Below are 16,306 nucleotides of genomic sequence, written 5' to 3'. Positions count from 1 at the left end.
TAATAGAATTTTTAATTATTTAAACAATTAATTGATTCTTAATTAATTTCACTTATCTAGCAATTTAATTGCCTTAAAATATTATATTATTTTTATCTTGAAAAATACAATAATAATAAACTAAGACTCTTTTATAAAAAATTTTAAAATTAGTTGATAATATTTGAATAATCTTTTTTAATATATAATTACTGCCTATTAACACAATTTTCAACCGTTTTATTTTATTATTATTTTTTATAAAAAATTAATATATATATATATATATATATATATATATATATATATATATAATCTATTGTAACGGATCGTTTTAAAAAATAAATTGTTTAAATGAAAATAATTTATCAAAAATGTCAATTGTCAATGTACATTAATATTTTAATTAACTACTATTATTTTAAATATATTGTAATTTAACATTATTTAATTATTCTTTACAAAAGTAATTAATTCTATGATGTCATAAATTTATATAATTAATACTTAAACTTCATAATCACGATAAACAATAATAATTATATTTAATTAATGAATCAATTATAATATTAATAATTTTCTAAATAAAATATATTATATTATATCAAAAAACAATAATATCAGTTGTAATTGGTTGACTTTTTTAAACTAATTTTAAAGCAAACTAAGACATAATTAATTAACTGTAAAAGAATTTAATTATAATAATAATAATTATTATATATAAATATATATTTATATTACATACAATTTTTTCTAATTATAATAAAACATACACTAATCTTGAATTGAAATTATTGTCTCCGTTGAAATAAGATTTGTATTCTCAAGTTCAAATAGGCTCCTATTTTCATTGATGTCGGATGATTGAAGACAAAACCTTAAACGTCTCTTCTTTGGCGGCACATAATAGGGATTCATTGGAGTGTGTTTCATAATAATTTTCTTCTTGGTTGGCACATTAGAGAGATTCATTGGATGACATTTCAAGATAGCTCTTTTCTTTGGCGGCACATTTGAGGGATTAAATTGATCATTTTTTTATGATAGCTCTCTTTTTTGGCGGCACATAAAAGGAATCCATTAGATTATGATTCATCGTAACAGTAAATAAAGAAAATTGTTGAGAAAATTATAGAGATTTATTGATATTAATGATTATATATAATATATATATACATACATTGTTTATGCTTCTTTAATCTTTTATTTTAAAAATAAAAAAATTAAAAGAGAGAAAAAGTAGGAAGGAAAATATTTTATTTTATATTTTATTAAATAATAATTTATAAATATTTATACACAGTAACTAATTAATATTATATGGTTTTAATAATATTTTTAATAAGCAATTTAATAGTTTCTAATTAAACCTACTTATTTAGCTATTAAATTGCCTAACAATATTATAATTTATATATGGAAGGTTATATATATATATATTATATATATATATATATTATATATATATATATATATATATATTAAAAAGGATAGATAATATATATGTGTTTATATTATATAAGATAATAAAAAAAAAATACCAACATATAATATTTAATTAAATTTCTTTTTCCTCGTACTTGTGATGAAATAAAACTATGTTATTATATATATAAATTCATATATTTGAATAATATTATTTTAATATATAATTAATACATTAAAAATTTTCAAACTGTTTTATTTTATTTTTTTAGTATATATATATATATTATATAATATAATATATTATGATCTTTTGTAACTTATTTTTATTTGAAAACATATTTATCAAAAATATTAATGTACATCAATATTTTAATTATTTATTATTATAAAAATATAATGTAATTTAACATTATTTATTTAATGTTTACAAAGTAATTAATTAAATAATAATCAATACTTAAACTTCTTAATCATGATAAATAATAATAATCATATTTAATCCATTATAATACTAATAATTATCTAACTAAAGTATACTAATATAACATACATTAGTATTTTAAAAATCACAACAATATCTGCCCTTAGTGTATTTGGATTGGCTTTTCAAAACTAAATTTTAAAAGAAAAAAGAAACATTAATTACCTGTAAAATAATTTAGCTATTATATATTAGATTTTACAATATTTAAGAATATTAATTAGACTATTTAAATAAAAATTCTTATTAATTTAGGGTGAATTTTCTCTAATTATAATCCAAATGGGATTTGGGTTGAAATTAGAGATAAGCATTAAAATAGATTAATCCAAAATCCAATATCAGAATTCTAAATATTAATTCAACAGATTAAATTCAGATTTAATTAAAAATAGATTAAATTTGAATGGATTAGAATATCCAAATATTTAAATAAAATATAATTTATTTTATTTTATTTATTTCACCATAATATATTATTACTTTTTAGTTTATTTCCACATCATTTCGAAAATTAGGGATAATTAATTATATTTTTTTTATTTTCGTCTTTAACCATTGGTTAGATAAAATATTATTAAGTAATTATAATTTTTGTTAGAGTGATTTAATATAATAAATATAATATAAAAAATGTAAAATAAATAAAATTTATTAAACAATTAAATAAAAAATGTTAAATTGAATTATTCAAACTATACTCAATCCATTCAAAAATTATTTCTAAACGATTTAAAAATGTTATAGGAAAAATTATAAATCTTAACCAATCTGTCTGTATTCATCCCGATAGGACAATACTCGTTACGGAATCTCAGGTGTCAAAGTGTGGATTTCATATAGTAAAAAAAAGGGACGTGATCTCTCCTAATATTCTTCTCATGCATAGCCTTTTAAAAGGCTACGGTAATAAGAAAATATCCCCGAGAGTGACTTTCAAAATAGATATCAAGAAAACTTTAGACTCTGTTAGATGGGAAGTCATTTGAGACTTCCTGGTTATTTTTGTTTTTCCTATGATTTTTATTGATTGGATTATGCAGTGCGTTTCATCATCCTACTTTGTTGTTAGCGTAAATGGAGTCCATATAAGCTATTTCAAGGGTGAAAACGGGGTAAGGCAAGGGGACCCCTCTCTTCTTACTTTTTCGTAGTTATCATGGCGATCTTTGAGAGCATCTTCGCGATGTTCTGAAAGAATCGTTCATACATCTTTCACCCATTCTGTGAGGTAGAGGAGGTAACTCATTTATGCTTTGCTGACGATTTGTTCATTCTAGCGCACGCATACATTGATTCTATTAAAACTATTAGGGCTGCACTAACGTTCTTTTCTAAGGTTACAGGTATAACTATTAATGAAAGAAAAAGTGTGGCATTTTATGGAGGCATGAATGACGAAACAAAGCAGGACATCTTCAACATCATGGGCATCAAGGAAGGTAGTTTTCCCGTAAGGTACTTAGGAATTCCGTTAACCGCGAAACAGATCGAGATCTCACATTGCAAGTCGCTGATTGAAAGGTAAAAAACATGATATCTGGCTGGGCAGCGTAAAAATTTTCTTATGCAGGGAGAATCGAACTTATCAAAACTGTGATCATGGGCATAGTTGGCTACTAGGCGCAGCAAATGGTCATTCCGAAGAAGGTAATGAAGGAGCTCGATACACTAATGAGGAACTTTATCTGGGGCAGTAGCGGAAGAGGAGGAAAAAAAAGTCAAATGGACCGCTCTCTACAAATCGAAGGACGAGGGAGGCATCGACTTGAAGAACTGTATCGAGTGGAACAAGGCTCTCACTTCAAGCATTTGTGGGCTTTGGAGCGCAATTAGGAGTCATTATGGATCAAATGGATGCATACGAGATTTATGAAATACAAAACTAGCATCTGGACCTGCAAAATTTATGAAAGTATGAGCTGGTCTCTAAAAAAGATTCTTAAACTAAGAAGCGATATTTCAGATCTTTATGACATCCGGCTAGGGGACAAGAAATGCACTCTATTCTGGCACGACCCCTGGTTTGAAAACCAACTTATCATCCACAAGGAAGAGTTTCAAAATACCCGCATCAGAAGGGACTACACAGAAGCGAAAATCAGAGACATTAAAGACGAGAATTGGGACTCACTCCTAAGAATAAATCCAGAAGGACAGAGGATACTTGATCATATAAGTAACATACAACTACACGACAGACCGAATATTCATGAATGAAAAGATGAGGACAATGGGAGGCTGGTATCGAAGAAAATGTGGGAGGTAACCCGAGAAAAGCGCAGAAAGTATAATGGGCTCCTCTTGTATGGTCAACAAAGATTATCCCTAGACACCAGTTCATCCTATGACTCGCCTTTTGGGAAAGACTTAGCATTCGTGATCGTATCAGCAAGTATATGAGCATCCCGGACACGAGCTGTCTTATATGTAGAGGAAATGAAGAAAGCATAGATCACCTATTCGGGAGCTGCTGAATTGCTTCAGAGCTTTAGGACAGATTCTATAAAAGCTTGGAGCTGATCAGTTTTCTGAGCGAATGAAATGAAATCAAAGATGCAACACTACTCAAAGCCAAGGGAAATAGATTTGCAACGTGTTTAAGTGCGGCTTTGGAGTAGTGGTGTATAACATTTGGCAAGAACGAAATGCAAGGGTATATGACATAACCCGCAAGAGCGTTGAAGAGTTATGGAAATATATTGTATCGGATTGTAGTGCCCTCGCGGGAACGTGGACAAGAATTCCAAGCACGGAGCAGAATTGGAATATATGTAGGAACTGGAATTTACTGTTTTTTAAACTCACTAGAATTGAAAACATTGTAATTAGATAATTCATTTACGTTTTTAGCTTTTTAACTTTTATTCAGAATGTTACGATTTCAAAATCATTCTAGGCCTGTCTAGAATGATCTCTTAAACTCGTGGTTTTTTCCCAATTTTTGGGAATTTTTAATGAAATGACGCTAAGTCGTTTTAAAAAAAAAAGAATAAGAGTAATTTTACTAAATTTTGAAGGATAAATTGATTCATTTATAGTTTTTTAATTATTTCCTATAAATTTAGGAGTTAGGTTTAGACAATATTTTTTTTTAATTTACTTAATCCTATAATCTTACTTAATATATGTATAATTAAAAAAAATCGAAATATTATTTCATTTAAATATAAAATATTAAAATAAGATTAAGTAAATTAAAAAAAATATATTTTCCAAACCCAACCCCTAAAACTTGAGGGAATACAAACAAAAATTCAATTTATCCTTCAAAATTTAATAAAATTACTCTCATTCTTTCTTACAACACACTATTAAAGAAACACACTAAAATAAAATAAAATATTTGTTATAAAATAAAATTTTAATAAATTAAATTAAATATAAGTAATTTTATAAAGCTTGCTTAGTCTTAGTTTTGTAGTAAATTTCCCTTTTATTTAGGGTATTAAACCATTTAAAAATATATATTAATATTTTTTCATGATTTTGCAGGGAGGAGTAAAGTGTATTTGCGTTTTTTTTATTATTATAATGAAATTAAAGAAATAAAATTACTAATATAATCCTTAAATCTTTTTCTATTTTAGCATGAATTTTGGAAAGGTATATAGAGAGGGTGCAATAGCGTGTTTAAACCATATTGAGTCCTGGTTTTTTTTTTCACTGCACACTTGGACAAGATATTTTTCAAACCGTGGATGGGAATATCAAATTATCTGACAAATGTTTTATCGCCCTAAGAAAGTAGAAAAAGAAACAGGTAACAATTGGAAATCATGTGACAAAAGGGTATTGTTCTTTAGTTTTCACCTTGGGAAGATCCCTGCTAAATCGATTATTCATACGTGCATAGTGCACTTTATCCCTCAAAATAGACTGATACTAACAAGTAAACAACATCCCGGTTTTATTGTGCACAATGTGTAGGATGCGAAAGAAAAAATATATTTGAGCTCACTAATAAACATAATGAAGACTCGAAACAACATGAAATTGATCTTCTTGTACTGAAAACAATGTCTCGGATTGGGGAACTTCCTAATACCGAGATGCAAAAAAGGTCTATGAACATGAAGAGAAGAACATAAGAAGCTCTTATGGAGAGAAACGTGGCACCACATGAATCAGGATGAGTCAAGTTTGAAGTTGTTGAGAAGGTTGACATTTTCAAAAATTCAACTTAGGTTTTATCTGTAGGAACTTCCTGTTTTTGTGATGCTCTTAACTGTAGGAACTTCATATTTTTGTTTGTTTTTGTGATGCTTTTAATTGTAGGAACTTCATATTTTGCATGTTTTTGTGATTCTCTTAGCTGTAGGAACTTCATGTCAGAGAATAGGGATGATTGACTTTACATGACTGATTGGATCCTCAAATAACAATTGAGTATAAAAAAAATATATAGTCTAATTATTTGACCAAAAACATAAAAAAAAAGATCAACAATGCCCATAAAGGGATTAATAACAAATGTGCTCAAATGTTCAAACTTATTCATTTTGGGAATTAAATGAAAATTAACATAACACCCCACAGTAATGGCCCCGCTTAAACTCAAACTTTTATAGATGGAATCAAGCTCGTGACCTTTTAATCTTTTAAATCGACTCTTACCATGAACTACATTGGTGTAGGGCTGCAAATGAACCGAGCCGAGCTCAAGTTTGTTGGAACTCGACTCGATTAAATATTTATTAGCTCGACTCGAACTCGAGCGAGCTTATAAATTTGAGTTCGAGTTCGACTCGACTATATTACCTACAAGCCCGACTCGACTCGAAAGTTTGAATAAAAAGTAAATTATATATAATAATTTTTTTTTAAATTTTTTTTTCTTCAATATTATATATATTATATACTTTTATTATATATAATATATTAACGTTTTTTATCTCTTTCAATATTATATACAATATACTCATTATTACATCCTTGGTATTTACTTTTATTATATATAATATATTAATATTTTTTTATCTTTTTAATATTATATATAATATATTAGTTATTATATCCTAATATTTATTTTTATTATATATAATATATTAATCTTTATTTATGTCTTTCATTATTATTTATAATATACTTTTATTATATATATATATATATATAATATTAACATTTTTTTTATCATAAATCCCTAACTTTGTTTGTCGATTTTTTTTCTATCCTTAATTAATTGAAAATTAGTATTTTTCATATTTATTCAAATCTATCTATCTATATAAACATAAGTTTCTCCTAATACATAAAAAAATCATAAAGAAAAGAATGAAGAAGACTAACTTTAACTTACCAATGTTAACCAATAAAATAGTTGTTTCCTTCTTTTCTTTATCGCTAGATTTACTTAAAACAAAAATAAATCAAAATTATCTAAAAGTAAGAAATCTACAAGATTCTGAATCTTAGGTTTAGAGATTTGAGAAACCGTTTGATAAAAAAGTAATGGCTCCTAGGGTGCCATCTACCCCTTTTGTATATTATTAACAAATGTTAAAATAGTCCTTAAACTCTTACAAAGAATACAATTTAACTATAAAGTTATTTAACATACTAATCAACTAATTACAAACTCAATATAATTGGGCATTCCCAACTTACATATACAGTAATTAACATAATTCTGATATCCCCTCCTCAAGATGTAGATCTTTAAGATTCATCTTGTTCCGAAGTAGATAAAAAGGGCTGGAATCCAATGGTTTGGTAAAAATATCGGCTTGTTGTACCTTTGAATATACATGTTGAGGAAGAATAAAACATTTCTTGAAATGATCACGTACAAGATGACAGTCTATGTCTAGATGCTTTGTACGTTCATGAAAAACTGGATTTTCAGCGATAAGTATCGCCGCTTGATTATCACACCGCAGCGGAATTGGTAACTTAAGTGAAACATTCATGTCTTGTAGTAAAAATGAAATTCATTTGAGCTCACAAATTGTTGTAGCCATACTTCAATATTCTGCTTCAGCTGATGATCGAGAGACAGTGTTTTGTTTCTTTGTCTTCCAAGATATTAGTGCATCACCATACTTGATACAATAACCTGTGACTGATCGTCGGCTATCAGTGCAAGTAGCCCAATCTGCGTCTGAAAAACTCTCAAGTAGATTGTTAAATACACAAGGATAAAACAACCCCAAACTAGGAGTCCCTTTCAGGTATCGCACAACCTGAAGGGCTGCATCCCAGTGAATTTGTAAGGGTTGATTCATGTATTGGCTTAACTGTTGTACGCTAAAACCAATGTCGGGTCACGTAAAACTAAGATAAATCAAACGCCCAATAAGCCGTCTGAACCTCTCAGGTTCAAATATCACAGTACTGTTTTTTTTCATTCAATTTAATCCCCTTTGTCATTGGAATTACAGCAGGTTTACAACCTGTTAATCATGTGTCAGCAAGAATATCTAAAACATATTTTCGTTGATTAACATATATTCCAGCATCAGTACGATATATTTCTAATCCTAAGAAATACTTAGCATTTCCTAGGTCTTTAATTGTGAACCTTTTGTCAAGTAAATGTTTCACACAATTAATTTGATATAAATTGTCTCCTGCAATTAGAATATCGTCAACATAAACTAATAAAACTAAAAAGAAATCATTGGTTTTCATTGTAAACAAGCAATTATCATGAACAGATTGTATGAAACCATAATTTGTAAGACAATTTGTAAATTCTAAATTCCATTGTCTAGATGTTTGTTTTAAACCATAAAGACTCTTTTTAAGCTTACATAATTGACCTGTTTTAGCTTCGGTATAACCTTCTGGAGGAATCGTATAAACATCCTCATTAAGATTACCGTGGAGAAATGCGTTATTTACATCAAATTATTGTAAAAACCATTTGTTAGCAGCAGTTAAAGCAAGAAATAACCGAACAGTTACCGTTTTGGCTACCGGAGAGAAACTATCGTGAAAGTCAACTCCATTCTTTTGGTTGTATCCTTTTGCCACCAATCGAGCTTTATATTTTGTTACTGATCCATCTGGTTCCAATTTAGTTTTGAATACCCACCTGCATCCAATTGACTTTTTTCCCTTTGGAAGAGAAGTTAAAATCCAAGTTTTATTTTCTTGAAGAGCAGTTAACTCCTCTTTCATGGCTTGTTGCCAATGATTAAATTTTGAAGCCTCTATGTATGTTTGAGGCTCTTTAATAGTAGAAATATTACCTAAAAATTCTAGATAATTTTCTTTTTGGCATTTGAATGTGTAAGGAAAAGTATTAGGAGTATATGTTTTTTTATTTTTTGTAGATGAATCAATATTTGAACTCATCACATAGTCATTACACCATGCTGGTGGTTTTCTTTGTCTTCCCACTTTTACATGTTCATCTTGGGAAAAAGAAGTTTCATCTTGTGAAAAAGAAGTTTGAGAATTTTCATATTGTTCTTGAAAATGAGTGTTTTTACTTTGGGGTTCAAAACTATTTTGATTTTCTGTTTGTGACTCTTCTAAAGTGTTATCTGTGTAAGTATCATTATCAGAATCAGTTTCAGAATCATACAAATCAAAAACAGTTTGGTTAGTACCAACATCATGATTAAAAGAATTTTTTTCTTTAACTTTAGATTTGTGAAAAGGGAAAATATTTTCATGAAAAACAACATCTCTTGAAACAATAATAGTTTCTTGTTTTAAATCAAAAACCCTGAATCCTTTTTGTCCTGAAGGATAACCTAAGAAGACACACTTTGACCCCCTTGGTTCAAACTTTATTTTATTTGGAAAATTATTTTTGATATAACATAAACATCCAAAAACTCTCAAATTAGAATAATCTGGTTTTTGTTTATAAAGAATGTGATATGGACTATCCCATTCTAAAATTTTGGAAGGAATTCTGTTAATAACATGGGTTGCCATTAATATTGAAAATGGCCAGAATATTTTAGGCATTTTGGCCTGAAACATACATGACCGAGCTACTTGAAGAAGATGTTGGTGTTTTCTTTCTACCACCCCATTTTGTTGGGGTGTGTAGACCCGCGATTTTTGATGTAAAATCCCATTTTTCTTTAAAAAAGATTGACATTCGTTATTAACAAACTCACTACCATTATCTGTCCTAATAATTTTGACAGCTAAATTGAATTGAGTTTTGATCATGACATAGAATTCAATAAATGTTTGGATAACAAGATTTTTGCATTTAATCATGTAAGTCCATGTGAATCTACTATAATCATCAACAATGGTTAACATAAAAGGACAATTTATAAGTGAATTTTCTTTGTATGGACCCCAAACATCCATATGAACAATTTCAAAACAGTGTGTGGTTTTAGAAATACTACTACTAAAAGGCAACTGTTTCAATTTAGAGACAGGACAAACATCACAATGAACAATATCATCTTTATTAAAAGAAAAGACATGCTTTAATGCTACATCAGAAAGGTGTCCAAGTCTCCTATGTAGTAATTTGAAATCAGTACAACTATTTAGTAAAGTATTTTCTAACCCGGATTTAGATCCTACATTTTCAAACAAGTACAAGTTTTGAGATATTTCTCCAGTTCCTATGGTGCTGTTGTCCTTAAGATCCTGCAATATACAACCAGTAGGCGAAAATTGACATCTAATATGATTTGTCTTAGCAAGTTTAGATACTGAAATTAGGTTGTATTTAAAGTCTGGAACAAGCATAACATCAAGAAGTTTCAATTTATCAGAAAGTATTACATTTCCTATTTGCTTCACATGTTTGGTTGTTCCATCAGGTAAAAATAAAGGTATATTAGCAACATTCCTAATTTCAATCATTCTATTCACATTTGAGCATATATGACAACTAGCTCCACTGTCAATAATCCAAATAGGTTCATTTTTTAAAAATACCATGAACATTAAGACTACAAGCACCATTAAAATTAGAAGTTATATTAGGAGAAATTTGTGTACCTTCATAGTAATGTTCTTTACCTTTTCCTTCTGCAAGAAGATCTTTCATCATTTCTTTGAAGGCAGCAGCAATTTCAACTTTGCTGATTTTGATAGATGATTTTTCAGAGGATTCTGGTTGTTCTTCATAATTGGAGAATGGAGTGTCTGCCATATTAGCCACATTTTTTACCTTTTGATCTCTATTTCCCTTCCACCAATCTGGATACCCATTCAACTTGAAACAACCATCTTGATTGTGTCCTTCAGCTCTACAATAAGTACAATACATATCTCTAGAAAAACTTCCTTTATTGTTACCTCTTCCCATAGATTGTCTTCCTCCTTTTCCTCTATTGAATTTTCCAGTTTTCTGTCCTCTTTGTTGCTCTATGTTATCCTTCAAAAGCATAGCGAAATTCTCATTTTGATCAATCATTAATGATTGAACTTCTCTTTGTCTCTCAATACTTAGAAACATAGCATATACTTTGTTAATGCTAGGTTTTAGATCCATTAGAAGAATCTGTTGTCTAGCATTGTCATAATACTCATTTAGACCCATCAAGAACTGTGTCAACTTGTTTGATGTATCTTATTGAATGACTAATTTTGTCATTTTGCAGCAGCAAGTACTTCTTGGTTCACAATCACAAGATGGAAGAGGTTCCAATACTAGAAGTTCATCCCATAGTTTCTTGATTTTAGAGAAATATTTCTCTAATGTTAATGGTCCTTGATGACGCAGATTACTAATCCCCTTTTGAATTTGAAAAGCTTGAGGACCATTATTCTCTTGATATCTTTCTTGAATATCATTCCAAAGATCTAATGCAGTTGTAGTAGAAGAGTAATTACCTTTAATTTCATCAGTAACTGTATTAAGGATCCATGAGCGGACCAAGCAGTCGACCTTCCTCCACTTATCAAACTCTTCTGGTTCAGTTGGAGCAATACATGATCCATCAATAAGCCCTAATTTCGATTTTGCTTCAAGGGCTAGTCGGATTCCACTACTCCAGCCTATATAGTTTGAACCGTTGAAGATTGTGGTGCAGATAATCCCTCCTGAATTATCTGAGTTATGAATAGTCATTGTATCTTTGTCACGTTTTTTCTTTCTCATCATTATGACAGTTTCTTGAATCTCCTCTTTACTCGAAATACTTGTCGAAGAAGAATTCGAAGAAGGCGAAGAAAATCAGTACCTGAAGAAGAAGATGTTGTCTCAATATCTTCTGATTCTCCTTATTCTTGAAGATCTTGCTCTGATACCATAAGAAATCTACAAGATTCTGAATCTTAGGTTTAGAGATTTGAGAAAAAAGTAATGGCTCCTAGGGTGTCATCAACCCCTTTTGTATATTATTAACAAATGTTAAAATAGTCCTTAAACTCTTACAAAGAATACAATTTAACTATAAAGTTATTTAACATACTAATCAATTAATTACAAACTCAATATAATTGGGCATTCCCAACTTACATATACAGTAATTAACATAATTCTGATAAAAAGCAAAAAATTAACTATAAAAAAGTTAAAATAAATTTAATTATCAATATAATTTTGTGAATTAATGAGATGTGAAGATTGAAGAAAGAAGAAGAAAAAGAAGAGTAAAAGAAATTGTTAAAACTGAATAAGAAATATATAAAAACTAAAGAAGAAAAGATAAAGAGTGATTGAAGAAGAATAATAATTAAAGAAGAAAAATAATAACTAAAGAAGAAGAGATAAGAGTTATTGAAGAAGAAAAGAGTAACTGATGAAGAAGAAGACGAAAAGTAACTGATGAAAAAGAAGAGATGAAGTGTCACGGTACAATATGATGAATGAACGATATATTAGGAATTAGGGTTTTATATGACCTTCATATTGGGCTTTGAAGAGAGAGGGAAAGAAAAAAAATATTGTGTAAAATTTTAATATTAAATAAATAAAAAATATTTATATATTATGAGGCTTGAAAAAGCTCGATAAATCATCGAGCAAGTTTTATATGAGCTCGAGTTTGACTCGAATAATAAACGAGTCGACTCGAGCTCAACTCGAGCTCGGTCAAAGTCAAACTCAAGTTGAGCTTTGATCGAGCAACTTGCGAGCGGCTCACGAGCGACTTGACTCATTTGCAGCCCTACATTGATTAGATACTTATTCATTTAAAATATATTAAAGTTATTTGATCTTTCATATGCTCATCCTATCCATTATAAATAAGATTGGACAAGTTCATTGATTCAGATTGTCATTGAATGGGATCATCCAATGAACCGTGAGATGCTTCTACTTTGTTACAATTTATGTGAATAAAATTGGGAAGAAAATGAATGAGAGAATATTTAAGGGAAAAAAAATGAGTTTGTTTGAAAAGAGAGCCATGTTTATAAAATATAAAATGAAGGTGCTGGTGAGATTATTTTTTTTAAGAGCGTTGAGTTCCGTTTTTTTAGTACGATTAATACTCGCGGATTAAGCATATAACTCACAAACACACTTAAACAATTAATTAGGAGAGCAGAATTTGTCGTTTGACGAGCTAGAATCTAAGACCTCAAACAGGCTCGTCGCTCGGGTATTCAACTCTTTTAAGAAAAAAAGAAAAAGAAAAAAATAATAAGTTGGTTTGAGAAAAGAACCATGTTGATAAAGGATAAAATAAACTTGATAGTGAGACTTTTAAAAATAAGTCATTATTTTTAGAGGAGTGATAGGAGAGGAAATTTGATGGAAGAAATGATGTGTCACTACATCATTATTAAAAAAATGATAAAAGGTGAGGAGAGAAAAAAAAGAGAGAGAAATTTTGTTATTTTTTTTTGGTTAATCAAATTGCCCACATCATTCCCTCTCACAATCATTTCTCTTATTTTTATTTATATAAATTTATATTTGTAATAATAATATATGAAAAAATAAGATATGAACTTTAAACCAACTGTTATGTACGAACCTTTTTTAAAGATGAATTTAAAAACGAAATAAAAAAAATAACATAAGAATAATTAAAAATAGTAAATATATTAATATCAGTACAAGTTATTATGACAACCAGAGTTTATAAATTATTTATAGGTCCAATTATCATTTAGGGTTTGAACTTGAAACGATTTTATTAAATAGGGCTCGAACTTTGAATTGAGCCATTTGAGACTGATCTATCACTTATTTTGCCATTTAAGGCTTTTTTACGAAAACCGTTTATTCCAATTTATTCCGTCTATTTTTAAATGACATGTCAATAATTATTGTTTTATATCATTTGCTTACGTATAACTTTAATTCAAAACCAAACTCATTTTTTTCCCTCTACATTCTCCCCCGTCAACCCATCTTCTTCTTCATTTGTTTACATTCTCCCCCGTCAACCCATCTTCTTCTTCATTTGCTTCAAATGTGTCCAATTCTCCCTCTGGCAGCTACGAAGAATTCCAGAGCGACTGACTATCGAAGCAAGCCTTGAGTGAAGAAGTAGATGCAAAGAGAATGATTTTTTTTTATGAGATGGAATTAAATAAAAAATAATGTATTTACATGTCATTTAAAACAAACGGATTAAACGTCCGTCTGTGAAAAAGCCTCAAATGGCAAAAATAAGTGATAGTTCGAGCCTCAAGTTGCTCAACTTAAAGTTCAAGCCCTATTTGATCAAATCGTCCAAGTTCGAACCCTAAATAGTAATTGGGCCATTATTTTTAATTAATTTTATATTTACAAATATATAATAATAATAATAATAATAATAATAATAATAATAATAATAATAATGGTTTTAATGAATTAAACTCTCTAAATGTCTAAACAAACTATCAGAACTTTTTTTTTTATTACCAATTCAAAAGATAAAAAAAAGTGTTTTCAATCAACACATTTTTTTATATATATTATATATTAATTTGTTAAGAATGTCATTTTAAATTTGGTTGAGGCCCAAGATTGTAGAACCCAACCGAACCGTATATGGGGTCACATGGTTACGCTTGAAGCCTTGAAGGCTGAAATTAGGGTTTTCAGCATTCTATTTAATGAACCCATTTCTGATAATTAAGAAGAAGTATGATCTCTCATCTCTCTTTACCTTCATCTTCTCTAATCTCTTTAGTCTTTTTTGAAACTGTTTCATTTTCACCCTAGCTTCGTTTTAATTTGTTTCTCTTTGTCGAACTCGAACCAGCTGACGAGGAAACAAAACTGCAACAATATGATGGAAAATTTCCATGATTCACTTTTTATTTAAGTCTCTGATGGTACGAATCGACCTGCTAAATCGTGTTTTTTCTGATAAATTCCAACACTTTTTTCTTTCGAAATAGGGAGATGATGATGATGATTATTCTATGGTCCGTGTTTCTGATTAACCGTGACCGACAATCCTATTCCATACTCTGATCTCTTTTTTCTTTTTAACATATAAATGTTGTGTTTTTTTATCTGTTGCCCTTTGATCTGGTTTCTAAACAGTTCAATTTCGATTTTGTTTGAATTATAGAGATGATGAGTATTCTTTGGTCCGTGTTTCTGATTAACCGTGACCGACAATCTTAATACCATACTCTGATCTCTTCTTGTTTTTTTTAACATTATTAAAATGCTCTGTTTTTCTTTGTTTGGTGATCTCCATTGGGTATCCATATTGCAGCCATACTGAAAAGTTTGCTGCTTGAGTGAAACCCATCTACGGTTTCCAAAAATCTATCTATGAATTCATGTAGTAAAATGTAGAAAGATAATGCAACTTCTTTGAAGATGTAAAGGATGGTATAGATGATTTTATCAATGCATCCATGGACGACCAATCAAGAAAATGTTTGGAATTTCCAAGATCCTCACAGAGAAGAATGCAGCCTTCGAACTGTGTTTCTGAGTACATGAAGTTCTATTTTCATTAAAATGATCAAAACTAAGAATTATGGATACCCTCAAATTTCAATCTTCTTTTTCATCAATCATATATGTACAGGAAAGATATATCCCCATTTTCTTTGTATTTATTGTAACTAAATACTTTATATTAATCTCAACCATCTAAACTTGATTCATACTTTCTAGTTCTTGTTTTGCTCAATTTTGGTTTTGGTGATCCTCAAGGACACCTAGGAAAAGGAAAAGTACCTATGTGACTTTTTATAATTTTCATACTATTGTTGTATTTCTCGAAATCAAGAAATTCAATGCCAGATAAAACAGATTGTCAAACTTGTAGGATGTTATCTTTATTCTCACTTTAGTATTTACTTCTTTACATATTAGCTAATTCAATCTCCTTTTAATTTTTAAGAAAAAAAAAATTGGATTATAACCATGTAATAAGATTGAATATAAACATTTATCTATAAATAGTTTAAACAAAATTAATATTATTTAAATTTAATTAATTTTAATTTATAAAATAAAATTTAATCTAAAATTTAATATTAACATATATTTTAAAATTTATTAAATATCTAAAGTTAAAAAAATAATTTTATAAGTTTGAAAAACACTTGTAAATTTCTTCTTAGTAAGAA

The 16,306-nt window shown here is 28.8% G+C and overlaps 1 non-coding gene across 1 annotated transcript; it reads left to right on the top strand.

Annotated features, from left to right (window-relative positions):
* Window positions 1-14,966: 14,966 nt before the first annotated feature.
* On the top strand, window positions 14,967-15,049 carry LOC124944234. Its single transcript, XR_007099875.1, has one exon. It is a non-coding gene; the product is annotated as a small nucleolar RNA Z199 (small nucleolar RNA).
* The last annotated feature ends 1,257 nt before the right edge of the window (window positions 15,050-16,306 follow it).

The sequence above is a fragment of the Impatiens glandulifera genome, chromosome 6, assembly GCF_907164915.1.
Source record: "Impatiens glandulifera chromosome 6, dImpGla2.1, whole genome shotgun sequence".
Taxonomy (NCBI): Eukaryota; Viridiplantae; Streptophyta; class Magnoliopsida; order Ericales; family Balsaminaceae; genus Impatiens; species Impatiens glandulifera.
Note: the sequence above shows the minus strand (reverse complement) of the source record. Positions and strands in the feature narration are given on the sequence as shown.